The sequence below is a fragment of the Condylura cristata genome, unplaced genomic scaffold, assembly GCF_000260355.1.
Source record: "Condylura cristata isolate star-nosed mole 26May11 unplaced genomic scaffold, ConCri1.0 scaffold00004, whole genome shotgun sequence".
NCBI classification, from domain to species: domain Eukaryota; kingdom Metazoa; phylum Chordata; class Mammalia; order Eulipotyphla; family Talpidae; genus Condylura; species Condylura cristata.
Genome location: NW_004567105.1, coordinates 68,532,385 through 68,540,770, shown reverse-complemented (window position 1 = coordinate 68,540,770; position 8,386 = coordinate 68,532,385). Strand labels below are relative to the sequence as shown.

Genomic DNA, 8,386 nt, shown 5'->3' with positions numbered 1-8,386 from the left:
AAAAAAAAATTAAGAAGACAATTCCACTAGCACCAAAAATAATAAAATATTCCAAACAGACTTAACCAAGGAGGCAAGAGACCTACACACAGAAAACTATAAAATGTTGCCATAGAGATATACATAAATGGAAAAATCACTGCATAATCATGGGGTGGAAGACGTCACATTATTAAAATAGCAATACCATTTCCCCAGATATACCAGTTCAATGTAATCTCTCAAAATTTCAATGATTTTTTTGCAGAATTAGGAAAATCCACCATAAAATTAAAATTCATATAGTATATCAAAGGATTCCAAATTACAAAAACTTTGAAAAACAATTTATTATACTAATCTACATCAAACTCATCTAAAAAGCTATTATAATCAAAAAGTATGTCTTTATGTCTGTTTTTTTAGCATAAAAACAGACATAAAGAACAGAATTAACAGTCACCAGAAACAAACCCTAGCATATATGGACAAATGATTTTCAACAACAATATCAAAGCTAGCACACATGCTTCTGGGGAAGATGAAAAAGAATAAAGGTAAAAGAAAAAAAGAATGAAGCCTTGCCATTTATAAAAACAATACATGGAAATAAGTCAAACAGAGAAAGACAAACATTATATGGTTTCACTTATAAGTAGAATCTTTAACAAAATCTCAAAAACAAAAACTGTACTCACAGATACTGAGAACAGAATGGTGATTACTAGAGGGAATGATGAGGAAGAGAAGTAAAATTGGTGAAATGGATCAAGAGGTATAAAACTCCCAGTTATAAAATAAGTCACAGGGATGTGATTTACAGCATGGTGACAATCGTTAACAACACCATTTTGAATATTAGAAAGTTGATCTGAAAAACTCTCCCTACATGAAAATAATTTTTGTAATGACGAATGGTCGGAAATGTTAACTAGATTTATTATGGTGATCATTTCACAATATACACAAATATCAAATCATCACATTGCACAACTGAAACATACATGTCAATTTATACCTCAATTTTTAAAAATTGTTTTAATTTAAAACAGATATTTAAAAGGTACATTACTGAGCTGGTAACTTAGTTGTACACTAAAATGGTATATTTATGTCATGTATATTTTTACTACAATAAAAATATTCTAGATGGCTAGTAAAGGGTGAGTTTGGTAAAATAAGAGGGCACTGACCTCATTTCCTTGAATATTCACTTAGGCAGTGATATTCATGGCAGGAGAAAAAATATCTAATCACACACTGAACTTTTGTTCTATCTTTAATCTTACAATTGATAGGTCACTTAACTAGAATACTTTTTTTTTTAAATAGCAAGAACTTGTATGCTTATTATCTGTTGTTATAAATTAGTTAAACCATTTAACAGAATAATATATTTTAACATCCTAACCTTCTTCAATGTACTTTAACTTAGAAAACAGGAAAAAAAGGAAAGAAACCAATTGAACCAAGCTGTTAAAATGTTAATTTCCCAAGCACCTAGCTTAGCAAGGTGGGGGATCACAAAATAATCAGAATAAGTAACTTAAGACAGGTTCCTAAAGCAATAAAGATATGTGAGAGCAAAAATTAGTTACATTTTTCTAGTCCTACTGAAGGAAAACTAATATATATAGGGTTCAGAGCAACAACAATTGAGGGAGATGAATTATGATTCTTTAAGAAAGGTTTTAATATTTCACTTCTAGAAAAATGAAGCACTTTGTTTATAGCTTGCACCCCAGGGCTTTCCCCAACCCATTCTCCATTGTGCTCTGCTCTAACTTAATTTGGGTGGTAAGCTGCTAAGAGGGAGGAAAGCTAAAACAAGGAAGGGATTGCAGTTAAGTCATTTCTGCATAAAGACTTTTTGGTCATGAGGGATCAGTGGTCCCTAAATACAGCCTATGCGTGTAGTAGGCTATACCATGTAGGCTTGTGGAAGTACACTATATGATGTTCCAACAATGAGAAAAGTGATTAACAATTCATTTCTCTGATACCCTTGTTAAGCTACCCATGACTAGAACAGGCTGGATAATAGGAGTAGAGAAGGAAGAAAAACATTCCCATTTAGTTTTTTCCTCACACTGAATACTAAATATATCATACATCATTTTTTTTTAATTTTTTTAAATTTATTTTTATTACTTTTTAAAGATTTATTTATTTGTGCATATAGAACTGGGGTACAGGCCAGAGGCTCAGGGGTGGCGAGAGGCTTCACCAGAGACAGAGCAGGGAGCAGAACAGGCAGATGGACGAAGTACACTGCTGAGGGGAGCAGCGGGCGGGTCAGGAGTGGTCTGCCATGCCATGTGGTCACCCCCGGGGCTGGCGGGAATCGAACTCATGCGGAAGTGGCTTTAGCTTCTTAGTGCAGCGCTTTAACCTGCTGCACCACCAGGGAGGGCCACATCATCATTTTTTATGATGTTTGTCAAATGCTAGTAATCCAAGTTTCTGCGGGCAAGGAAAACTAAATATCCTAGAGTCCCGACATAATCTCAAGCAAAAGAAAGAAAATCACCTGCAGGTTTTGCATCTGTAAATTAAAGACAGTCCACTGAATTGTTCAAACAACCTGGCTGATAAAACAAAGTTGCAGTTAAACCTTGATGCAGCTGAACCTTGATCGAAAGGGTGGAGCATTTAAGCTCTTTAACAGCTTTTTAGTCTAAGAGAGCTGAGCTAAGAACTTTAAACTCAAGCACTTCATTCACCAAGCAGAGAAATCACCAACGTAGTCATGAGAAAGCACATTATGGTTCAGGGAGATAGCATCTGGTAATACCAAAAGTTTGAAGAGATAGCTTCATGCTACTGTACGTGATACTGTACAGCTCTCTGGCAAGAGGAGAATGACAACTTGGGAAGAAGCTAATTTATCTTTAAGAGCTCAAAATAATGACATAAAACAGTCCATCATTCCAACTGTGGCTTTTTATTCCACTTAGGGGTATGAACTCACAGTGCTATAAAATAATTGTTATAAAATAATTGACTGGTCCTTGGCAAACACTCAGAACCAGAACAGAGCATCAACAGTAGTATAATCCTGTGCTCCTCCTCATACAATTTTTTTAAATACTTTATCAGTTTCCCTTAATCATACTCTTTATTTCAAAAAGGAAGACTAAAAACTGGGTCCTCGGATATGTAAACGAAAGCAGACTTTCATCCCAAAACTTAGCCTTAATCTTCCAAAGGCAAATGTCCTTCACAAGCTCCTTCTTCCATAGCTGCCACTTTCCCTAGACCACAGGCCTTCCTGACTTGCAGCAGGGCCAGGACAGATTACAATTATGTGGTAGGTTCTGTCAGGCAAACTTTGACAAGGTCTCAAAATAGACCCTGGCCATCAGCCAGGGGAACTGCTACTCAAAAGTTCCAACGTCATCATCATACCTTAGCCCCTCAGTACTTTTTTTGCTCTAGTCTCTCACTTTAAAAGGGCAAAGATTCCTGAATCTCCTCCCGGTCACAAGTATAGTATTGAAATTAAAAAATTAGACCCTCTGATCATGCTTAGTGAAATAAGCCAGAAAGAAAAAGAAAAATACTGGATGGTTTCACTCATAGCAGGAGCATAAAGGATCTGGGGGGGGGGGAGGGTGAGTGAAGATGGGGATGGGGGAAAATAACAATAATGAACAACTAAATACCAGAGACATTTTATGGGGTTGGAGTGGGGGATGGGATCAAAAATGGGGGGGGAGGAAAGTGCACAGGACTATGGTGAGGCTGAACTCCTGATAGGAAGTCCATGGGGATTACAACTGAGATTGGAAAAAGGCACAAAATGGTGTAAAAATAAACTATTATAATAAAATAATTTTAAAAATGGGAAAAAAATTAGACCCTTCTTATTCTGCTCACAATACTTTGAAGAATAAAGACTAAATCTGTACCTATCTTTGCAATGGAAAATTAACTCATCATAGCACTGGTTTGTAATAGGATTTTTGGATCTCAAACTCCATAGAGGTTTATTTTAGTATGAGGTAGACTAGGACACGGAAGTCAAAGGAAGAAGAAACAAGGTGGACTATTTATTTCCCTTGTAACTAATAATATAGTAGCAGATATCAGAGGGCAAGGTATTTAACATTGTATATGCAATTATATACAATGTTTTTAATTGATACTGGTCATAAAACCTACTACAAAAAGTATTTAACTATTACCAAATATAAATCAAGCAATTTGTCTAACACAGTACCAGTTTTTAAGTTACAATATTTTTACCCTTCACAAATAAATTAACTGTATCACTAAAATGTTTTAAACTCCCTTCTAAAATACACCTGCAATACTTTTATAATGGAGAAGAAAAGGACTACAAAGTAATTAAAATTTCCTTTCACCTTCCACAAGTTTAGTAAGTTAACTTCTATTATAAAGTTCAAAAAAAGATTGAAATAAATGTCCCAATTTCACATCCACACTGCAAAACAGAGGCTATATACAATGGACTAAGGCAAAGATTTATGAGTTGTTCATTATATCAGCATTTGCAGAAAGCTAAAAACAACTTAAATGTTAACAGTAAAAGGTAAATTAAATGAGGGGGATAAAATAAATTATGAGTTATCTACCCTCTTAAGAACATCCAGTTAAAAAAAAAAAAAACTAGATGAACAAACATGCTAATATAAAAAGATCAGCAAGATATGTATATCAAAGAGAAGGGAAAGTATAAGGCACATCTCTTCTAAACACATGTGATTAACACATAATAGAAAATTTTAGAGAGGAATACACAGGAAACCATTAATATAGTAGTGCTTGGATTAGAGGACAGAGGAAGACAAGGGGGAAAGAATCAATTGGCCAGAAGTTTATTATGAAAAGGAGATTTCTTTTCACCACACAACATGCCTTTTAAAAGATTATCAATTTTTAAAAACTCCACAAATATCTACAACCCAGGAAGTAGCATTCTCCTATATATGTCTCTTCCCTTTTCTTAACCATTGCTACCCTTAACTACTCTTCCTACCATCAGACCAAAACAAAAGCACACAAATGTAGCAAATTTGAGTTTCTCCAAGAAACAGAAGTCCCTGGACCCAAATAAATTTAAAAATAGAACAAATGAAAAGTATAATATCAGTTTTTAGCCAATTGATTCTTTTTAAATCTCACCTAATTTACTGTAGACCAAAATGTTTTAAAAGTGAAAATGCAATGTGCAATAATAAAAATATATATAAAATTTTTAAAGGTATCTTATCTGTTATCTAAGAGAGAAAATCAGAGACTAAGGCAAAGTTGTTTTACTCAGGGATAAAATTTCCATCCTACTGAAGTTTTTAAGTTGAGTTTTGAATGATGAATATAGTGTCTATTCCTTATTTGCAAACTGGAAAAGATATTATGTTTTCCCAGTTAAAGAACTAACTTCCATTCTCCAAAGAGGAAGCAACTACCTAAAGGGAAAGGCTATGAAATGGCCTCTAATTTGTAGGTGCAAATACACAGTGCTCTTATGGTGAGGAAAAAAGAATTTTTCTCTTCATAAATGACTCTCATCAATATTCCCAGCACACTGCAGGGAAAATTAATTTTCTCTATATATCATAAATGCTTTCTTTTCCCACCCAAAGCAGGCTAAACAATTCAGAGAGACAGCTTGGCAAGACACTCCCTCTCATTTCTAGTAAAGATTTGCTTTTGTTAATAGAGAATCTACTTTGCCAAATAAACTGTCCATGTTGCTTTTTCTTCCATTATGGGGATGCTCAAATCCTGACCTTGCCTCTTGTATACTTACCCATCAAGATTGTCTGTTATGTGATATGACAAGGGATTTTCCAGACGGGAATCCCTGTTCACTGAAAACTGAAACTCTTAAGTCACCATTAGCTGGACAAAATCAAAATCAACTTTAGGAAACACTGAGTATAAAAATGGATGACCAAGGAAATAAGATGCGAAAATTTAGTAAAGAATTAAAGGAACTTGGCAAGCAAGACCAACAGAATAAACATACCATTACTTTATAACAGATAGTTAACAAACTAAAGGTCTCTATAAATGAAAATCAAAGTAAAATCAGCTTAATTCTAAAAACAAAGCTAAGAATATCAAGAATGCTACAAGTCAAAGTTATTTAGCGTAACATTTTAAAAGCCAAAATGATCAAATTACATTTTAGCAATGGTTATTTCTAGTTTAATATGAATTCACTCCACTAATCACAAATTCAATATACACTTTCCTCTATAACAGAACTTAACTAATAATACTACATTGTTATCTTATGCCACACTTTTAAGATAGAGTCACCAAATGGATGAGGGCTTTCATTAAAAAAAAAAAAGGTTTTGAATACTGCAGATTTTTCTGTGACCTCTGTCAGATCTTAATCATGACAGCTATTCTATTCACTGACATTTATTTTTTTTGTTTCAAAATTCTTGATTTATCTCCCCACCAAAAAATGGGTAAGATCACAATTATCCACTTAAGAACTATATTCTAAATCCGAACTTTTTGCTACTGTTCAATTTTTACTCCTTAACCATACTTCACAGCAATAAATATCAAATAGCAAACTGACAAAACATAACACAACACTTCTTATAAAATGTGTGAAGGCATCTAATTATACAGGCAGCAACAAATTTCTAACTTTTTTCTATTCCAATTTTTAAGATCCATATCAATGATTCATGAAATGAATGACCTAACTTCCTAAATGAATCACATTTTTCAAAATTCTTATTCTTTGGTAATGAATACTAGGTCAACGGCTCTACAAATGTTAAACACAGCTTGGTGTTGGTTAAATAGGGTTAATTTTTGCATCACTTTTAAACCACAGCAAACCTCAAGTCTCTGCAAACTAAATAACTCTTACTGCAATACTTAAAAACTCCAACAACTACACTTTTACATAAAGATTCATCCCCAGAATGAACTGTTATTCTGAAAACATAATGTGTTATTTTAAACACTGGTTAAGAATTCATCCATCTATATATACCCTGCTCTCCATCTCCCTGGTTCCACTGCTGCACATTCTCTTCCAGTTGTGATAACATAAAAGAAAAAAATAGGAATGCCACTCTATTATCTTTCATATAGCAGGCAAATTAGCCTGCTCTACAGTTCCTTTCTTTACAGCGGAGTTGCTGAGTCACTAAATTAAAAACCCAAAATAAGCTACAGTTAAAGTTTAGGACACACTATATTCCTAGTCATGTCTCAGCAGCCTGATGTTTTTATCTCCCACGGTGGAAGAAGTAGAGCAAATGCGTGAACTCCTTCCCCCGTTTAAAAAAAGAAAGAAAGAAAACCAAGTGGGTCTCCTTAGATCTACTCCTTCCTGCTGGATAACTAACTACGGGCAAGAGAAAAGGCCTGAATGGAGCTATATAACTTAACAATGTGGGTGTGAATAACACCCCGTATTAGTCAAGCATTAACCCTGACACTCCTTTCTAGTGCCTGTTATTCCCGAGTTTCACTTCGGGTCAAGGAAGAAGAAAAAATAATGCCATCAAAATGCCAAGTCCTCCACCCTCCGGACACCATTCCCGGGGGAACTCCTGTGGGGACAGAACCGAGGAGAGTTGCATCTGGGGAGGAGAGAAGGAGCTTGGAGCACCCGAGGCAGAGGGACAGCGGCCCAGTTTAATTTCTCCTACAATGGAAGCAACATCCTCGCGCGAACCGGGGGTGCGCGTCGGCAACCCAGCCCCAAAGTCCCAGAACGCCGCAGGCAGGCAGGGGGCGACCCCGGTGCCTCGCGCCCGCTGGGGGCCAGGCCGACCCCAGGGAAGCCCGGCCCCCCCACTTAGGGTCATCAGCAGCGCGGAGCGCAGCCGGCTGCAGAGACCAGGGAGGGGACGGGCTCCCCGCTCCACCCGCCGGCCGTAGGAGCGGCCCTTACCTGTTTCTGGGAGCGCGCTGTGGCTGCGGCGCCGCCCGGGAAGGGCCAGAGCGCCTCTTCCCCGGGCGAAGAGCGAGGGGCGAGAGCCGGGGGCGCAGCGCGAGGGGCGCGGAGGACGGACTCGGTCCCGGGTGCCCGGCCAGGCGGACCGGACTGGACGCGGCGGCTCCCGGCGCGGGCAGCCGGTCCGTCAGTCACGCCGGTGTCCCCTCCGCACCGCGGCAGAGACAGCGGGAACCAGCCCCCGGGAGGAGCCGCAGCCCGAGCCGCAGGCGGAGAAGGCGGAGGGGCGGGGCCACGGGTCGGCGACCCGCTCACCCGGAAGCAGTTGTGGCCGCCCCGGCCCGGGAACGATGCGCGCGGCGAGACCCTTCTTGTGCTGACTGGAACGGGTGCCCCCGGCTGTGGGGCGGGGAGTGCTCGCCCCCCGGGAGCACCTTCCGCCACCGAGAGCTGCCGGGGCTGTGCTGGGGAGCAGGCCGCGGGGCGCGACCGTGGGTGGGGCGG

General features: G+C 38.5%; 1 protein-coding gene across 3 annotated transcripts in view; it reads right to left on the bottom strand.

Moving 5' to 3' along the window:
• The window catches only part of LRRFIP2 (leucine rich repeat (in FLII) interacting protein 2), a 91,328-nt gene extending 83,184 nt beyond the window's left edge, over positions 1-8,144 (bottom strand). For 2 of the 3 annotated variants that reach the window (XM_004676321.2, XM_004676322.2), the window contains exon 1: positions 7,880-8,138. The gene's annotated coding sequence lies outside the window, so the exon portion shown is untranslated. Of the gene's footprint in view, positions 1-7,879 lie in introns of all 3 variants that reach the window. The other variant, XM_004676320.2, reaches the window with a different exon arrangement.
• Between the last annotated feature and the right edge of the window lie 242 nt (positions 8,145-8,386).